Here is a 20,484-nt window from a genome sequence, read left to right on the forward strand (position 1 = left end):
TCTCTTGCTTGTGGCATCATCTCACATATACTCCTGAAAGAGTAGGGGTGTGAGAGAGCAGAGAGTTATTTTAATGAGCTCCCTGATGGTGTTGATGTGCAAATGCCAATACCTGGTTCTCTTCTTTCATGAACATATGCTATGGATGAACCTCAGTTTGTGAGAAGGCTTACACAGTCTTACCCAGAATTGCACCACCAGCTCCAGGAGATAAATCTGAAAGCTTTTAGTTACACATGAGCATTCTTCAGAGCCTAGGGGATAGCTGACATCTCTTGTATCAGCAGCAGCTGTCCATTAGCAGGAAAGTGGTTTGACAAAGTACAGGGTATGAAGTTCCTGATTATCTTCATGAACATGTGACATCTATTTTAGCTGCATTTAATTTTTTATGATTGTAGATAAAGGTTCCCTCTGTCTTGTTAGAGATCCATGCTCAGAATGCATCTTGCTGAGCAGATACTTGAAAGTGAACTACATTAATTGTCAATTCACTCTAAGTATTCCCTCCCTTCAAGGTCTCTTCCCTCAGATTAGATACTACACAAAAAAAGCCCATGTCGTTACCGTGTAAAATCAGAGAGATTAACAGAAGTCAAATTTAAAATTCTCTCTGAAATCTTGTGTAGGAGCATTATGCCATTCTGAAAATTCCTTCTGTTGTGTTTGTTTTTAACCCCTGTAGAGTTATGGACAGATTTCACCTGATTCTCCTGAGGGTAACTAGGCACAAGTCCTTGACACCAAAGTTGTGCCAGACATAATTCACTATAAAATACAAAGATATACATGTTGGTAGACTTTGGCACTTGTACCTGTGTTGGTGTGAATTGGACTCTTTGGGATGTCACTCAAGGCACAGAAATATTAGTAACTAAGAAGCAAATTTGGCATGAAAAACTGGATAAAAGTGTAAGCTGTGGATATTATATGGAGAATGAATAGTTGTCAGGTTTCTCAAATTGCAGTCTTGTCCCCTGACTTTTGTGATCACGTTTGACTCTGTCTTTATTAGATGATGCTGCTGCAATTTAACGTTTTATTATTACAGTCTGCTCTCAAAGTAGATTACCAGAATTTGTTTGCTTAAGTGAATTGCACTCTGAAACAAAAGCCTTTAACAGTAGTTGAGTGTTTGAGTCCAGTCTCTGAAAGTGCTGTGCCACTTTCCTCTCCTGTAATTGGGCTGTCCATGAATTGTCAGCTACAGAGAGAGTGAGCAAGGGATTAGTTATTAGTGGAAGATGATGACTCAAAGTGTTTCAGTGGCAGACAATGAAAGCTCTGTTTCATAATGGCAGTGGAATAAAGTTGCTTTTAAGGCTCTGATCTGTTTCAAATATGATGTATGAAATGTTCCTTTGTGGTGTAGAAGCCTATTCAGAGAGATTTCACACTCACAGGAGCTTTTAATCAGCTCGGTGTGGGTGCATTTCACATTTAAGAGGTTCAAGAGAGCACCTGTGAAACAACTGGTGTTTTGTATGTGGTTTATCATCATCATCCCTTGATGTGTCGGGTCTCACTGTCCCTGTGTGCATGAGCTGTGAGCCAAAGGGCAGTGTCACCTCACCAGAGACCTCCTAAACCAGGTCTTAAGGTGGAAATGCAGGGAAAAAAAAAGGAAGTCTGTGCAATTGTTAACTTAGATTTTCCTCTCTTGACTGTGGCCTTTTCATCTTTAAATGAGCATTGCCTTTCCCTGAGAGCTCCAAGCATGTGTTGTGTTCCCTCTGTGCCTTCAGACTCCTCCCTCTCCTGTTAGAATCCAATGCTTTACTCTGAGAAATCTTTTTACTGCTTCCAGTTCCCCCCAGAAAGCACCACATGGGATTGGAGCACCCTGGGTCAGCTCCTGGCACTGCATCTCCTGTGCCTGGGGGAGCAGCACCCACCAGGGACCCACTGGGTGACCCCAGCCCTGGGGACAGAAATCCTGCAGAGAAAAAGGGAAAGAGGGAAGGGATGGGCTCCACTGGCTGCTGCCCCTTCCCTTCTCCAAGAGGAGTGACTGAGTGGAATCCACTGCAGAAATGGGATTTGGGGTAAGAAGGGGCAGAGGTGAAGCTGAGCCCAGTGAAACAGGAAGAAAGAGGCTGCCCTAAGATGTGTTTGTTCGCTTGATTGGTTGCTCCTTTCCCCTCAAGAAGGGAGTTTCATGTGAATTGCCAACAAACGGAGTGGAATCCCCCAGCCCAGACTGTTCTGCTGAGGACAGTGAGCAGCCTGGCAATTGTTTTCAGCTCGGGTGACTTGCTCTGATGGCTGGGTCTGACACAGGGCTCAGGACATTGTCAGGGAAACTTGGTTAGGGGGGGGTTTGGTGTTACAAAATGCATTTTTATTTATTTGTTTTGTTTGGGGTGTTTCTGTCCTTTGGTGATGCTTTTCCCTCTGACCCCCCTGGAATACTACACGTGGTAAATATACTCTTGGAAAATCCTTCTTGAGTGAGCTATGAAACCTGTCCTGACTTTGTCTAGCCCTGGAGGATCATATCATCCTGCTTGCAAGAAACAGGGTGGCAAAGTTGGCTGTGTCTGCTTCCAAGGGAGAAGCACTAACTGGTGTGGGCAGTTCTCCTCTGGCCCCTGTTTGGGCAGTCTGGTCTGGGCAGCAGCAGTTCATTTCTTCCTGTGTTCAGCAACACAAGCCTTGTTAGAGCTTTCTATGAACATTTATCTCGCCATTTAATCCACAATGGCTGGATTTCTTGGAAGAAAACACTGAACTGTCACAGAAATCAGCTGTCATAACAAAGCACTGGTGAAAGCCCATTTCCAATCCGCCTGGTTCTTGTGCTGAACGTGCTGTAGACATTTGGTATATCTGGAGGTGCTGTTAGCTTTGCCTTGTTAGATTCATGTGCTCCACACCCTAAAACCAGGCTTCACTTGTTGCCTGCAGCCTGATTTTGTTTTTTTGGGGAAAGGATGTTTATCCAGGCTCAAAGATACTGTCAGGATTGTACATTGATAATCACGTTCACCCTCAGTCCATTCCCTGGGAACTGTTGCAGTACCAGCTGTATTAAAGAAGCTTGCTCAGTCTGATAGCTGGGAAAGGACAGACCCTTGCTGGCTCTTTGTTTCTCTTTATACTAACACATTAATTACTGTCTCTCTCCACTCCTTGCTGCTGTTTGTAAGAAAGTGGCATTAAAGATACTATTCTGCTTATTCAGCTAGAGTTCTCATGAGCAGCAATTCATAAACCACTTTAGAGTGGGTCAGTGTTGCTCTACCATCCCTTGAAGCAATAGAAAGTGGCACAGAACTTTTAATTGAGGTCTGGTGGTGTCATTGAAATGTTGTTTGTGTAACAGCTGCCCTGTTCCTTTCTGTAACATAAAAAAGGAGATTATCAAGTAGAGAAAGATGCCATATTAAAATTTGGTAAATTAGCTGCATGTATTATGGTAAAGTCTGTTTTTTAAACCTCTCATGCAGTACACTATGCTATCATTTGTTTTTTAGCTTGAGCATGTGAAGAGGGAACCCCTCTTTGTGAGGTTCTGGGGAGGAGTGGGGATTGGGCCTTCAGGGTTCCTTGTCTGTGTGTGGTGCAAACACTCTGGTATGAACTAAAACTGTGGGGGGAAAGGATTTGATATTTTTGATACTTAGGATGTGTGTGTGTGGTGTAAAACGTAGTGGCTTTGTAGTCTGTGAGCGAGAAGAAGTGTCTCCCAGTTAAAACAATTTTCTTGCCTTCCTTGTTTAGGTACAGCAGTCTGGGTGGTCCAAACTCAATTTTATTGGGATTAAACGAATTTAGAGAAAATTCTCTGGGACAGTGTCCAAAATTCTGTGATCTCCCATAGCCCTTTTGCCCTCTCCTCCCTTGCACTCTATTTTCCTGGCAGAGACAAACTAGCAGGGACAGAATGTATGGCCAGGGCAGACACACAGGAGATGGCACAATGACAGGAACACTGAGGCTGGGCAGATGAGTTTCCCCTGCAGGCAGTATCTGGTTTCCAGATGTGGGGCTGGATGCACCCTGAGTGAGATGTGTTGCCTTTGCTTTGGCTTTTGGAAATTTCTGGAGAGAAACAAGTAATTTTTTTACCATGGCCTGTGAATTCTTGGTGAAAGTGTTGGGATTCTTTTGTATTCTGGAAATGGGTAAAACCTGCAGATTTATGAAACAGAGACCCTGAGGAACTGGAATAGTGGGGACCTTCCTCTGAGCACCTACTACCTGTCTTTGATCTGGTGATTTGGGGAAAAGAAAGACTCAAATTCCTGAGCCTTTCACAGTCCTGCAGAAAAACAGACATTAATTTGGGGTGGAATTATGGCTTTCTTGTCTCTGCTTTGGCTGTTTCACTGAGCTGTGTATTGTGAATGAGGTAACTACTGCAAGTGCCAAAATGCTTGTTTTATTCCTTCTGTGACAGATGTGATGCTCTAGAGCTGTGGGATGGTTCAGTACAGACAGGAATTCTGTGCTCAGCTCTCAAACAGGCTGCCAGTCATGCAGGGAGAGATACCTAGCTCAGTTTAGCTTTCACTCCCATGTATTTTTTAGGAATGATGTGTACTATGGGATTCATCTGTTCTTTTCTGTGACCTGAATGAAGGCATTTTGCTGCAGGAATAATTACATCTAAGAGTGGTCAGCTTCCTTGTAGCCCCCTCCTGCAAATCCACCTAGAAGGAGAGCTCAGCTTTGGTAACTGTGCTTTTAACCACACACATGGGTTTTTTATGAAATAAGTTCATAGATTGACACAAAAGTTATTCTTTAGGGGGACTGATTTAATGTCAGTGTTACTCAATTTCGTGTCTAAATTCCCACTTCTTAACAGGAGGTTTTATATTAGACAATATTTTGTAACTTTTTAGGCTGTTTCTGAATAAGAGTGGATAAGTTAGGCTGTGCTTGTGTAGCCCTTGGTATTTATTGCACACGATAAGCAATGCCTTAGAAGAGAATTTTCACCAGTTTTTAGTCCTGTCTTTGTAATATATCAGAACCATCGATTTCAGGAGTTTTGTTAAGAGCAACATACTCAGAATTAATGGCATAATCCCTCGTTCCAGATTCCAACAAGACAAAACACTTATGTATAATGAAGAATACTGCCTTTAGCTTCTCAGTGTTTCTCTTACCTTGAAATGTTGTTCAGTCAGAGAATAGGCTTGAGTTTTCTAAAGATCAGAGTATCTTTGTCAGATCACAATCTTCAAAATCTCACTGTTATTTACACAGACCTAAATGTAGATGCAGAATTGGAATTTTTCACTGACTGCAGTTCATTCTTGGAGGAATGAAGCTGAATGGTTTGAAGCTTAGTTTACAGTTCCTGCATCTGAGGATGTGAGAGAAACTCTGACATCTGCCAGCCGTGGCACAGGCTGGAAAATGCCCAGATCTGTTTTGTGTTTCTCATTGATTCGCTTTGTCACGTTGGTTGAATTACTTCTCTCCTTCCTCCTTCTGATTTCCCTGCTACTCTTGTAGATTTTTCTTAAAGGAAAAGGTTGAACAGAGCTTGGCACAATGAGAGCCCAATGCAGGACCATGTCTTTAAGTGCCCCTGCTGAGTAAATAGTGTGTTGTTCCTCAGCTACGATTATTTTCATCACTCAGGAGCTGGATGCACACAGAAAAGAAATGTTACCTTTTACCTTTAGCAGAATTATTCCCATTTAATTGATCTGTGTTTGGCACTTTTGAGGTATTCTACTTTTCCTAGAGAGGAAAAAAACACAAACACACAGGTTAATTGCCTTAGCTGCAAAATTTTTCCTCTCTGTGTTTGCAAATTTGGTTAACAATTATACTCTCATTTTGCCTGAATCAATGGTAAGAACTGCACACGTGGAGTTGTGTGATTCACCTCTCTCTGTGCTTTTCATGTTATTCAGAAGGAGCAGGGATAAATGCTCTCAGCTGAAGCTGTAGATTACAGGACATGAATCAGTGATAAAAATGTGCAAATGGACCTGACATCAGTGGTGCAGCTGAAATATTTTTCCATGACTGCTCGTAGGGATTTGCAGTATCTGTCCCCACCATCTTTAACAGGTAGCTGATCATGAATCAAATAATACAATTTCAGTCAAGAAGCAACCTGCCAGTGGGAGGAAGTGTATAAACATAAATTACATAATTATTATTCCACTTGCTTCTATGCATTTAATCACAAAATAGCAGAAGCCTGAAGATACAAAATAAACCTTAAAGGCATCATAATCTTAAACAACAGTAGCAACACACCAACAAGTGCCCTGTAAAATAGAGAAAAGATTAGTAAAAGAGTGGCACTTTTTAATTTATTTCCCTCTTTTGTGATCATTAGGCAGGAACACTAAATTAGCTTACCCTACCTGCTTACCAAGTCAACAATTCTTGAAGCAAAGCTACAAAGAACTGGAAACTTCTTGGGATACATGGATTGTACCTCCTCTTATTAGTGGAAAAGAAAAAAGAGGGGATTTTATCTACATTTTCTTAGGGCAGCTCTCCCTGTGTGATAGATATAACCTGATGTTGTGATTCTGCCTGGATTTGCAGAGAGCCTGCCTGAGGGAAAAGTGCATCTTTGGGAGCTGGGTGCTGACCCCAATGCCAGTCATGGGTTTGTTCACCTGGGAGCTGTGTTCCTGCTCATGAGAGAAGAGCAAGAGTCATGCAGGGAATTCCCACCATCAAGCACCACAATTTCTTCTGTAGTCAGGCAGTAATCAAAATAGAATCAATTCCTTTTGCCTATGAATGGATATCTCTAATATTTTCTCCTTTTTTTTGCTACATTTCCAGTATTTAGCTTGCCTTGGAGGCACAGGAAGCAGAACAAACCTGTAAAAAGGTGGCTTTAGCGTGGCCACAGATGTGTCTTCTGCAGTAGATCACGAGCAGTGTGTCTTGGAGGAGAGACACTGGCCTAGGGCAGAGTGTATTTTAGATTTAGATGGTTCAGCTATTTAGTTATGGACCTAGATATAACCATGTCTATCGATATTATACAGATATTAGTTGGTTTAGTTTATTTGGTGTGTTGGCCATTGGCTTTTTGCTCTTTCAGCAGTGATTTTGGCTGTTCTCTCCTTTTTCCCTGGGCTGAACCCTCCTGGTGTCTGTGAGCCACAGCCCCAAGGGCGAGGTCCCCGAGCCCCCTCCAGCCCCAGGAGCTTTGTCACCTTGTCCCTGCAGGAGCTGTCCCCCAGCCCAGCCTGGGGAGGGGCAGGGCTCACCATGGAGCTGGAACAGCAGGGAAATGTGTGCTCAGTGCTTTCAGGGTGAAGGTGCCTCAGGAGCTCACTGCATACCCCAGAAAACGACCTGGGAATCTTATTTTGGTCACTTTAATTCTGTATACATCACAAAGCAGCAAGCCGTAATGGGAAACCCATTTTATCAATATCCTGTGTCAATGATATGGAGATTAAGGGCAGCTGGATTCCAGCACAAGCACAAAATGTTGGGCAGAGCATTCCTATGCAATTTAATCCTTTAATCCGTGCAGTAAATAAATGGTTTTGATCTGAAACACAATCACTTTGATTACAGCAGCAGAGGGGCATATTTTTTATTCTGCTGCGTTATGTGGGCTAAAGAGGAAAAAGACTGATGGAGGTTTGGCAGATTAAGTCCTACAAATGGACTGTCTTCCTGTTATTTAGACAAATTAATCTGTGTAAGGGCACTGTTATCAGCAGAGCAGACCAAGGATCAGTTTCTTGTCACCCATCTCTCAAGTATGAGAAGTATTCTCCCAGAAAAGTTTCATTTTCAGAAACTTTGCTTTCAGGAAACAATATCATTGTTCTTTTTTAACTATCTTCAAATTAAAATAATTTTCATTTTAAAAAAATTCAATGCATTTTATATGGAAAATTTTACCTTCAAAATTTAAAAATGGTAAAAATAATTTTTTTTCGGTTCAACCACACACCCCTTAAAACAAATTTTACTGTCCAGTGTATATGCCTGATTTATCTCTTTCTCAGTTTTGCAACCCAAACCTGTTGTCCTTTTGCAAAATTTGGAAAATATCATCTCAAATTACAAATGGATCCAGCCTCGGTGGCTATTGGGAGTTTATTTAAATTTTAATTGGTTTGTAATATCCTTTTACTTGAAATGTTATGGAGCATATTATTCCCATTTATTTTTCTTTAAAGAGAAAAAAGGAAATGTTGTGGATCCAGTTTTATTTTGAAGACAAAAATTAATTAGAGTTTGATTTTTGAATTATCAATCCTTTCTGATGTCTCAGACAGACATTTTTAAGTGTAGACCTAAATTTTTGTGAAAGAACTGTAATTTTCTTTCTTTACATGCTGCCCACTACAATGGGGATTTTATTCATCTGAGCTGTCCCAAAGTAAATAGTTCAGTGATGAGACATTTTCCTCAGAAATCCAGAGGGGCTTTTTAGTACATTTTTTTTTTATGTAATATTTTAAGTCTGATTTTCCATCCCACGAGCTATAAATCATACCTGTTTACAGGTATGTATGGAATTCTGTGCACTAATGATTTGAAAGTGCTATCACAGGAAAACAATGGTGTAGCACAATAGTTGACTCCCCCAGGAAATTGCAGAGCTATCTCAGTGCTCAGGAGGTTTAAAACTGTCAGTGCCTGGTAAAGATGAGTAATAGCAATCCTAGGTGTTCTCAGCCTTGAGTTTTAAAATTGTTTTCAACTCTCAATGCAAATGTCCCTTTCAAGGTGAAAAATGTCACACCAGAAAGGCTGAAAACTTTCCAGGCAATTACACTGGTGAATAAATGTGTATGGATTCTTGATAACTTCAAAATAAGCTCTTTTAAAATAAATAATAATAGTGAAAAAGGCAAGAGGCCCTTGTAATTTATATATGGGTTGACTGGAGAAAATAAAGCATTGAGTAAGTCTGTAAGGCTATTTACTGATTACTGAAGTCTGGAAATTATTTTTTCACTTCTGCACTAAGGTTGCCCCTACAGAGGAGCTCCCCAGAGGCTGTCAGGTTTTATGTAATGACATGATCTAGTCTCAGGCAGTGACATTCAAACCCTCAGATTTCATTTTAAATTGCAAACCACTATTAATAGGCAGCAGCCCATCCACAGCTGATCTCTTGTTAATTTGACAGGATACATGAGCAGCAAACGTGGTTTCACTTTTTCCTTACCTGCAGCTCTCTCTGCTGTAGACAACATGGAGTCTTCCACAATAATCTTTTTTCACCTTCATATTTTGCCAAGACTCTTGCTACCTGTTCAACAGATGCAAAAAGTCTCCTTTTTTTGTCTTTTCCTGGCAATTTTAGGAGGCTTAAAGCCAGAGACACAGAAAGAGTGTTGTTCCTGCTGTAATTGTGACTGAGCACACGAAGGTGAAGCTTGTAGAGGACAGGGAGGAATTTGTTTAATGTGTGTTGTGATTCTCATAATTTTTTGTTGTCAAATGATGATTGGTTGATGGGCACCCAAATGGCAACATATTCCTGTTTGACACAACTGAGATTTAATAGCTGTCCCTATGCAGAAAACAGGAATCCTTGTATTTTTCCTTGTATCCAGGAAAAAAAAAACATGCTTCCTTGAAACTATTATTTGTAGGCACTTTGAAAAAGGACATTTTAATCCCTGCTTAGCAAATTCCCTTATGCAAAAGGGAATTTTTATGACTTAAAAAATTATTGTTATTTAATGTGAATTTGAAATTTAAATAACCCATTTCCAAAGACATATCTACACTTGATTGCAATTCTTTCTGCCATCATTATCCTTTAGAGGAATAGTACATAATGTACCTGGAGAAACCTGGAGACCCTCTTAGTAAACTGCATCATGTCTACAAGGAAAGGGGGGTATATTTAGATGCTTTACACATGGCAGAAATAGATCTGGTGTCATTTGGTATCAGGCATAGATTTGTAATCTAAATGTAAAGAGCAAATTTTTCCTTTAACATCATGACTCCAGAGCATAATAGGTAAAAGAGTTGAAAATATAAATTTAAAGCAACTTTTCTTTAGGCAAAAAGGAACAAAGAAGGATTAGAGCAGGTAAAGGAAGAACATGAATGGATAACTGGAGGAAAGAATTATGTGAATCATGTACTACAGACAACTTTCAAAGACACGAGGCTCTACAACTATTTTTATCTAGTGCTTTATGGCTGTAATCTGGAAAATTGCTCACACACGTATAACGTGGAAGCAATTCCATTGCTTTCAGTGAGTTAGGAACAAATGGGGCAGCCATATGTGAATATGTTTTCCAGCTTAGAGCTATCAGACTCTCCTTTGTGCCTATTCAAAGCATCCAGTGAAGTCAGTGGGAATTTGGGCCAGTTGGAGATTTCATCTGGAGCTCATTTGGAGCAGCCTCACAGCAGAGCTTGTGTTTCTTTTCAGGATGTAACTCACAGAAAAAGAAAAATCAGGCATCATTTCACCCTTTCAAGTGGTCTTTTCAGGACAAAACACATTCTGATTGCTGCTCAGGAGGGAAACCTCAGGCACACCATTGCTCACCCTGGAGGGATTTACCCTCCCAGCTCGGCAGATGCAGGGCTGAGCCAGGCAAGTCTCATGCTGATGGCAGTGCTGTCTGCTGAATCTCTTCTTGAAAGCTGAAATCTGGGCTTCTTCACCACATGGCCAGTGCCATGAACGGGCTAATGCTAGTTTAAAACCTGTTTTCAACTCTCAACGTAAATGTCCCTTTCAAGGTGAAAAATGTCACATCAGAAAGGCTGGAAAGTTCCCAGGCAATTGCACTGGTGAATAAGTGTGTATGGATTCTTGATAACTTCAAAATAAGCTATTTTAAAATAATTAAAAATAGTGAAAACAGGAAATTCTTGTCTTCTATCCTCCCTGCCTGTGTTTGACTAAAGTAACCACCCTCCACTCTTTTCTAAATCTGGCTTGGGAAGGACAAGCCCTGGGTAAGTTTGGCTTGGTGAAGTAGTTTGAAACAATGGGCCAAATATGGCCACTTGCTAAATTATTTGTGGTGCGGTTGAAAAGAGTAAAGATACCAAAGTCTGGGTATCAGTGCTCTAGTCCTGAAAATGCTGACTGTGATTTCAGTCACAGCTCTTACCTTTAAGGATCAATGGTGTGTATGAAACTGCAAACTGTTTCCATTATAACCTATCAACAGAATAATATTTGTTTCTTTTCTCAAAAGGGTCTCCTTTTTGCCTGTGAGAAAAAAAAAAAAAAAAAGAGTTTAAAAGTATTTTTTCCCCAAAGGAATAATTTTTCATGGTATGTTCATACACACTTGAAAAGCAGCACCTATCATGAAAACTTCATTCCTTACCTACCAATTATGTAGAGTCCCTGAGTTGAAAGCTCACTGTATCCTCCTGCCAGGAGTAGATCAACACCATCCTCTCTGGAGCAGTGCATTGATAGACCTCTTTAGATTTTTATCAGCTTCAGCTATGTGTAACCATTTTATTATAATTGACCTGAGTTTGTTTCTACATGTCTCCCTCATTAAAATGTATAGCACCTGGGCTAATGGATTTTGTTTCTATCAAGATATAATGAGGACTGGCATATCTGCATATTCTCCGAGTGCACCAAAAGCAGAGACAAATACTCCATTTTATTACCATCTGACAGAGACATAATGATTGCCGAGAAACTCATTACCATCATATTATGCAATGATTTAACTCGCAAACCTTGCTGTGCTGCAGCCTGGCAGTGGCAGAGCTCCTGGAAATGCCTGGTTTTGTGTTTGAGCAGTGTGAGCTGAGCTGATTCCCTTCACCCCGTGTGCTGCACACAGACTATTTGCTTTGCAGATCTCTGACTGACTTTGAGCGTATTTCATTAGTGTGTAATTAAGGAATATCACTGGAAGGTGGTTAGAAAAGCACATCTAATGAAAATACAGGTAGTGAAGGAAGTTGGTACAAGAGGAAGAACTAAACATTTTCCCTTCTCTCTCGGTTCTCCCTCCTTTGCACACCCCAGAACTGTGGTTTAGAGCTGAGGCACCCTGGCTCCTCCTCTTCTGAGGCAGCTGCTGAGAGAGTTCCAGCAGCTCTTGGTCAACTTTTCTGTGGCTTTGCAGATACAGACAGGCACTTAGAGATAAAAGCTTTTCAGCTGCAATTTGTGTCTTTGCTCTCTGTACAACTTTCCTCTTCTGAATGGTGCTGCTGAGCTGATTCCTTCTGAGCTCAGTTTAGTGCAGAAGACCGTGACAGAAAATGTCACTGAGCACAGTTTATCATTTGAACACAAACCCCCTCAGTAATGCAAAATCACACGGTTCAGCTGGCAAATGCTGACTGCAGCCACTCTGCTTCCATGCTGGGGAAGGGGGGTGCACTGATAATTTGTCTCTCTCACCTGAGATAGGAGGTCCTTAAATGTTCTGAATACCTCTATAATAGTCAAGAAGGCTCTAGCCAAGTTCCAGCCCCTACCAGCTTGTTTGCCAAATTCACCTCAAGGTTTAACATTTTACTGGATGTGAAGGGCTGGGAGCAATGTCACCATTTCTCCTTCCAATGTGTGGAGTTCACAAGGTTGAAACATGTTAAAGAGCTCATTCTTCCATATACATATCTATAGGGAAATGCACAATTTTAGCAGGGGAGTGGTAAGAGAGTTTTGGTGTCTTGTAAACTTTTTCAAGTTCAGAAATTGTGTTAACATTTCAAATTTAACATTGAGCAGCACTAAGCAAATGTCAGGCTGGACATATGTTTGGGTTGGTAGTGTCATTTTATGTCACTGGACAGCTGCTTCAGCAACTTGGATCTCTTTGAAAATAATTTGTTCTTTCAAGCAAGTTCAGTTACTGAAGAAACCTAGGTGAGAGGAGGAGTGATTTAGAAATCTAAAAATCTAACTTCAGCCCTTTGATTTCAGTACTGTAGATTCAATGGATAGAGATTTCTGTATGCAGAAAGAAAAATGCCAGGGATGATTAATGAACCTGTTTCCATCTAAATAGCAGTGAGAACTTTGCAATACAAAAGTCTGTAAAGACTGAATTCAATCCTGAGCTTGTTTACCTGTGTTTTAGTATTTAGAAAGGAGCAGAATGGGTGAGCTGCTTCTTCTGTTTATGGACATTGGTGAGCAAATCAACAGGTTCAAATGCCTGCTGAAAAGGTAATGTGAAATTGGAAAAATAGGTCATGCATACCTAAAAAACAAATGGGAAGCTTTCTCCATATTCAGTGTTTGATCATGTAAGTAATTTAGGTGTGTTGTATCATAGAACTGTGAACAGAGGATTTCACCTGGGAGAGCTGCTGTGGGTTTATAGAGCTGGTTTCCCAGTTGGAAAATGAACCATATGGTGCATATGTCAAACCCAGGGAAGGAGGTAAACCTTACACAGACCTAACAGATTCACTCTTAATTAAGATCAGATGGTGCCTACCATTAATCAGGACACCCAGGCAGTCTATTTGGAGTTACCTCGAGCTTGGGTGTGAAGCTGTTGTATGAGCAAATTTCTCCAATCACCAAAATCAGTGGAGTTTCCCTGGTGAGGATGAATGTTCCACATGACCCTTTGTGCTGGGGGAATTCTTGTGAGGGGAGATGGGAATTTCCTGGACCAGCCACGTGTCTGGTCTAGGGCTGCCAGCTCAGAGAAAAACTACACACAGAGCAGCTGGGAAGAGCTGTGTGTGATAGAAGTTGTTTCTAGAGTGCAAAAAAGGGTGAGGTCCCTTAATTTCTCCACCTCCTTGCTGTTTCCATCTAGGCCCTGGCTCTTCACGGTGCATTCAGGTTCCAGAATGCACAAAGGCTTTTCAGTCTGTTGGAAAAGGCTCATTTGCTCTCGAAAACTTTGAAGATCATTTTACAAAAATAGTGATATGTATAAACCAAAGAGATCTAAAATCCTTGGTGGTATACAGATGCCAACAGCCCTCAACTGCTAAGTTTTGTTTTATTTTCTACACACATTTAAGTCAGCCCCAGCCAGCTCCTCTTCAAAGTAGCCCCAAATCATTCAGCTGCATTGTGTCAGCCCCACAAAAGCTGGGACTGCTCTCACCCCGTGAGTACCATCAGGCTGGGATCTCCTTATCACTGACATAAGCTGAGAAATATTTCTTTTGTAATGCAACTTAGGAGGAAAAATTAAAAATACACTCCTCTGGAAGAGTCTGTAGATATTAATTACCAGCCAGCTTTGGCACTGAGGCTGTGGAAAGAATTTCTTTTTTTCACAGCATTTTTTCTTCCCTGCAGCTTCAGCTGCACTTTGGAGAAGGCAGTGACTCTCTCCATGTCTTACATCCAGGAGTATGGAGTGTGTGTAAGAAAGTGCCAGAACAGTTTTTGAGTACTGAGAAGGAAAACACAGTTGTACACAGAATTATTTCCAACAAATTGGAGGATTGCTGTCCCAACATACAAATTTGGAGCTCAAATGCTTCCCCACCTCGCATTAATCTTGCACACAGAATCCTCTGTTGATTGTATTGACTGGATGGAAATAAGGTCACTGCACAGTGAGGCATCGAGCTTATTACTGATGTTAGAAAGGATTGTTTTCCTTAGGTAGGTACAAGGATGTTGATAGCAAAAATATACCGTGTGTTTATTTGGGGTAAACATTTTGCTGTAATTCAATTTATGAGAGGGATCTTTCTCTTAAAAGCATTGGACATGTCTGCATACTAATAAGAGATTATGTTCTTTAGCTCTACATACTGGAGAGCCTGAAAACTGGTAATTTAAGTCCAGGGGAAGTATTATTACTGTGTAATTATGAAATAAAAAAGCACCCAAAATGACAACTGGGATGGTGATTTTGGAAACCTCCTTTCTCTGGAAACAAGAGCTGCTTTTGTTCTTGTGTTTCTTGGATTTGAAGACCAGTATGTTTTAATATAAAACATAAATAATCTATGGGATGGAGAAAAGCAGTGAAAATACCTATAGCTGTGCAAACTTCAGAAGGATGAGAATTGTTGTTTCCCCAGGACGGGTTTGTGTCTACAGTGTACCTAAAGGAGTCTGCTGTTTTGTTAAGGTGATTTATTTTTTGTTTTGTCCCTGAGTTGTAAGCAAGCAGGAAGTTTTGTAGTGAACTATATTTGGTGTGGCAATGGGATATGGAAGAAGCCAATTTGTGGTTATCCTGTAAAGAATAAATTCTGAGGGAAATCCTTTTACATCTATAAGCACTCAATCCTCATTCCAGAGTTTGGTAAGGGATTCTTTCTGCTGTTATACACAGTTTAACATGAGCTCTTACCTCAGGGGCTGTGTTTGCACAGCTCAGGGAAGCCCTGACACCAGGCCTTTTACTCCAGATCAGTCTCAGGAAAACTTTCTCCCCTGGAAGCAGGGGCAGGCATTGGAATAGGGTGCCCAGGGAAGTGGTGGAGGAATCACCATCCCTGGAAGTGATCAAAAGCCATGTGGATGTGACACCTGGGGATGTGGCTTGCTTCTCCCAGGAGGTTTATTGGCTGCTCAACACTCTGACTCTGTAGCAGCACTGAAACTTTGGGGTTTGAGTTGTTTTATGATATCCAAGGCTGTTCTGCCTCTGGCTGTGGATTTGGGAGAAGGAAGGTGGTGTCAGGCCACCTCAGCTCCCTGTCTTAGCTGAAGGTGCTTTTGCTGCCCTGTGGATGCTGAAACACCACCCAGGGCTGGGCTGCTGCCAGCTGGAGAGGTGTGGGGACACTGGGACAGCCTGGGGACAGCTGGGGCTGCAAGGGACACCTTGGTTTGTCTCCTTCTGCCTCCTGCATGGCTCAGCCTGTCAGGGCACTGCTCATTCTCATGCAGAGCCACCTTTCCTCAGCCTCACCAGTAAAGTCACTGCAACTCAGTTTTAATTGGCCAATTTTTTAAAAGCTGCCACAGTCTTTAGGCTCCTAATGACTCCTAAAACATGAAATGAATTCCTAGTCACTGAGGCCGAAACAAAAATAAAAAAGAGCTGAGTTCTTTCTCTACTGTGTTTTTCTTGCCTTTTCATGGGTGAATTATTATAAAGGAAGCTATGTATCCCTGGAGACATTCATTATTGTAATGATAACTGGAAAGGGCTTCCTGTTGAGGAAATAATAAGTGTATCCTGGTTGGAATGAACCCTAAGAGAGAAAACTCTGTCCTTCTGCCTGTCCCAGCACGGTGCCCCTCCACAGGGGCCCTGATGATTTCTACGTGGAGCACAAGGGAGAAGCTGCTCCTCACAGCACCCATCTCTGGCTGTGTTTGGGGCTCCAAGTGGGGCCCAAAGGGGAAGTAAAAGAGCTGGGAAATACATTTACCCTCCTCCAGGTGCCATCTGCTGTCCCCTCCCGTGCAGGAGCCCTGCCAGTGACAGAGTGGGTCCAAAGCCCAGCAGTGGGAAGGTAAATGGCACGTTCCCAGTTTGCTTTGGGGAGGCTGCTGGGGGAGGAGAGTGGCTCTCCAGGGAGAACTCTGAGTTTGAGAAGGAGAAATTCTAGAACAGCAATGTTCCAATGTTTTTCTGCATTCAGGAGTCTTTTAGAGGGAAACCTTAGAGGGCTCCTCTTCCTTTTCCTAAGCTCCACAGCCTGGCCCTGGTTCCTCTGAACCAGCTGTAAAACCTGTAAATGGGAGGTGCTGCTGGACAAGGCTGGAAGGAGAACCATGTCATCTCCCTTTCTGTGCACATCTGCTTCCGTGGACCTTGTGGGCAGTTTGGGTCATTTACTGAGGAGTATTCCCCCAGGGCTGTATTGGGGCATTCAGATTTTGTCTGCAGTGAGCTGGGGAAATGTATCAGTTCCAGCAGAGAGAGCAGAGAACCATGCAGAATGTATGGCTGATTGGAAAAAAAAATTAAAAGAATTAAAGGAAATCACTGACCTTGGATTAAATGTTGCTGTCAGCTGCTCAGAGCACGGAGCTTTGCATAGCTGTGGGGTGATTATGCAGATCAAATGCACAACCAACCAGAAAATAGGAATTCTGTTTTGTAAAAATCTAGAATTGTGCGAGAGTACCACAACAGCATCTCTGCACCCAAGGTGGCTGGGGCAGGGCTCCCTCAGTCTGTGTCAATAAGCTACACACACAAAGGCCAATCAAAATTCTTCTTCGTTCAAAATCCTTTTATTTTAGATAAAAAATTTCACAGTTAATCATTATCATCTTGTTCCCTTGCTAGGTAATTAGTATTGCATTGTTGCTTTGTGCCTTTCTCTATGTTCCCTTCATGTTAGAGAAGTTTAATTGACATTAAAAGAAGAGGAAATTAAAGGGATTTTAATCAGTTGGTCTGTCCTATCTGTTTAAAAAAAAAAAAAAGCTGGAATAATAGAAAAATTGGCTGGTGTCTATGCTCTCTTATCATCCATTTTGCCGTTCATTACTGAATTGATGAGAATGTCTGCTTTGCATATTTAATCATAGAACTGCTTAAAACACCAACACTTCTTCCTGTTGGTGCTTCTCTAGGCAACTCTGTAGGTGTCAACAGGCTTTTGCCTATTACCTCAGCTTTTTTCAGTTCTCACTCAGAAACCAACACTGTGAGGTGAAAAATGGGCACTTACTGTGCTTTTCTCAGGAGAGTCTTTGATATCTAGAGTAAGATTTCATCTCAAAAAGAGCTAAGTGAGAAAACAATGTTATCTGTAAGAACTCCTCAAATCTATAGTTTAACATAAGAGTTTGCTTGAAGCTGTTTACTTAGAGATTTTCTGAATCAAAACTTGGTGCATTAAACTTGCAGAATCTACAAATGCTCAGTGTTTGAGTTATAAAATGGTTGGTAAACTTACACTGAAGGCAGCAAGTGAGTAGTACAGATCACAAAAAAGAATATTTGGACTATATTAAATATTCAAATCCTGAGAAATTTTGAAAACACTCTAAATAATAAGCCTTTTTTAGAATTTGACTCAAACAATAAAATAAATTTAATGCACTTTAGTGGCCTGGATGAAAACAGAAAAAATTGGTCTCATTTTTCTTAAACAAAGGTGTTGGAGAACTGCTGTTGTTTGTCCGTTTTTCCTATAGTGAAAAGCAAATATGAATGTTAAATATAGTGTTTATTTGGTTCTCTTTTGAAAATTGCAACAATAAAGAAAATCAGAGCAACATTCTTTAGATAGTCTTGGAGGAATTTACTAGAATAAGAGCTCTGCAATTGGTGGTGTGTTGTTCAGAGGTGAACTCCAATGTGCCACTACCAGGCATTTAACAGGAGTCAAATTGTCAGGAACTTGGGGTGGTACACACTGGAATGAGCAGGAGGGTCCCCACTGATCTCACTGTGCTGGCAGTCAGGCAGTGACAGTGACATCCTGGCAGATCTCCAGTGCAGGCTGATGGCAGAACTCCCATGGCCTCCTTAGGGGCAGGATTTTGTGCTGGGTTTTGCTAAGACTTCATTCCCACCTACCTTTTATCCTCAAAATGAAGGCAAGCAGGAGATGCATCTCGTTGTCTCCCTGCAATTGCTGTGCAGGTGGAAAGCAGTGAAATGCCGTGGTTGGCTTTACAAACCTGCCTGGTGAGGGGAGATGGGCTTCAGGAGCTTTATTGCTCATTCCTGTGGGGGAAGCCTCTCCTGAGCAGGGGCTTCCAAGCTTTGCCTGTGTGGAGCCTGCAGAGTGCCCCATTGGTGGGAGAGGCCGTGGAAATGATGGATATGGAGAGAGAGGTGCCTTGGTACATCCTTTTCCTGCCTGTGCTCATTCACCCACACCTCCCAGGCACAGAGGTGGGCATTTCAAACTTCTTCCTTTCTATTCCTGGCATGTGATAGCAAGTTGGACAAGCTGCTTATAAACCTCAATACCCTCCCTAGGATTTATTGGATCCCTGAGCTAAGATTTTCTGGGTCTCAGAGGTCCATGCAACCCCAAACACCAGGGAATCTGCTGCCTGAGGTGAATGCATTAGCGAGAAGATTTCAGCCATCGTATCCATTCTGATTGGCTGTCCACAGACTAATTTTGGTGATCATTTGAGAGCTGACAAAAAATAAGCAGCAGGATTTTTTCTTCTGTAATTTTGAGATTCGCTGTCCAAATATAACACCTGAACTGTTGTGACTCGGCTGAAATGAACACAGACTGCTTTGCTTTGATTTTAATAAACAATGGATTGGTTCCTCTGCCTACATGTTTGTAATTATGAGAGTAATTGTGTGTGACTGTAATTACTCCTGTCCTTAATTTTCATCCTGGTTAAAGGCAGAAGGAAGTTATCCAATAAAAAATGGAAGTGGTTTGTTCCCAGATATGGAATCATGTTCTTGCATTAAAAAAGTTGGCTGACAGACTAGATTAAATGCAGATCTCTTCTGGGAGACCTTTAACTATTGTGTGTCTAAAAGAAAATGTATTTACAATAAAATATATGTTCCTCTCAGATTTTATTTTGGGTGTCTTTTGGAGAAGATGTCTTTGTCTCTTTGAGAGGCAGCACCTACATGAAGACCACAAGCCCATGGGAACGTGTGTACCTTCATGTTTTGTGAAAATCTGTAAATGGAAGAACACAAGGACAGGTGAAAGGTGATTCCCCCAGGTGTGGGATGATGCTTTCTCTGTAACAGGGGTCATTTCCTCACTGAGAGTGAAAATGTATTTCTGAAAGTTTCTTTTCTGGACCCCTTAATTGGGAGGTCCTTAGACTGATTTAATTTCTGGATCTCTGTTTAGATAACTGCCTGGGTGTTGGAAATCATGGAGGTAATTTAAAAATGCTTTCTTTGTCTTATGATAATGCTGCTACATAGTGAAGATGTTGTCTGAGGTGCCATGAAACCAGCTTTATGGATCTGGAGAAGCAGAGTGCCAGCAGTACAGGGTAGTTACAGGTTAAAAACCCACTTTATTTTAAATTCAATAAGGCCAGCACTAGAATACAGATGCATTCCTGGAGCTCTTTCCTTCTCCCTTGGGTGACTGCAGTCTCCAAGAGGAACACAGACACCACCTTCAGCAGGGGACAAGGAGGCAGCTGTGCTGGTTCTCAGCAAGAGGGCAAATAGAATAGCTGGGAAAGGAGATCTGAGGGAAATAAGACTCAAACCCAAGACCTTTGGTTAATCACCCACCTCCATCCAACGTGTCCCTCTAACAATTCCTGTATGGAGTTATTTCCTAGCAATGGCATTGGAGGACATTGCACATCTCCAGTCTTCCCTCTCCCTGTGCTGTTTCTGTGCTCCATGAGCAGAAAGCTTTGCCGCAAATCGGCAGAAATCCCAATGGTTTCACAGCAGTCAGCAGCTCCCTGCAGGCTTAGCAGGGTGTCCTGATGTGGAGCCTGGAAGGATGAGCCATGATTCCCTGTGCACCCACGGCTGGGTCCATGGCCATGTGCTCTGAGAAGATCAGCACTGCTGGAGCTCTGGTGGGATTTCCCTGTGCAGAGCCTTGCTCCCTGAGGCTCCCCTTTTTAATCTGAAGTTCTCTGTTATTTATTCTGGGATAGGAGCCTTACGATAAAGACTTTGCATGTCAAATCCTTTTACTGAATTAGACCTTTAGGAAGCCATCATCAGAGGCCTGTGCTGTGTCAAACACAGT

General features: G+C 41.8%; 1 long non-coding RNA gene across 1 annotated transcript in view; it reads right to left on the reverse strand.

Annotated features, from left to right (window-relative positions):
- Window positions 1-20,484, reverse strand: part of LOC136367873 (uncharacterized) — a 505,302-nt gene that overhangs the window by 279,887 nt on the left and 204,931 nt on the right. The window lies entirely within an intron of this gene.

Source organism: Sylvia atricapilla, chromosome 15, assembly GCF_009819655.1.
Source record: "Sylvia atricapilla isolate bSylAtr1 chromosome 15, bSylAtr1.pri, whole genome shotgun sequence".
Classification (NCBI taxonomy): domain Eukaryota; kingdom Metazoa; phylum Chordata; class Aves; order Passeriformes; family Sylviidae; genus Sylvia; species Sylvia atricapilla.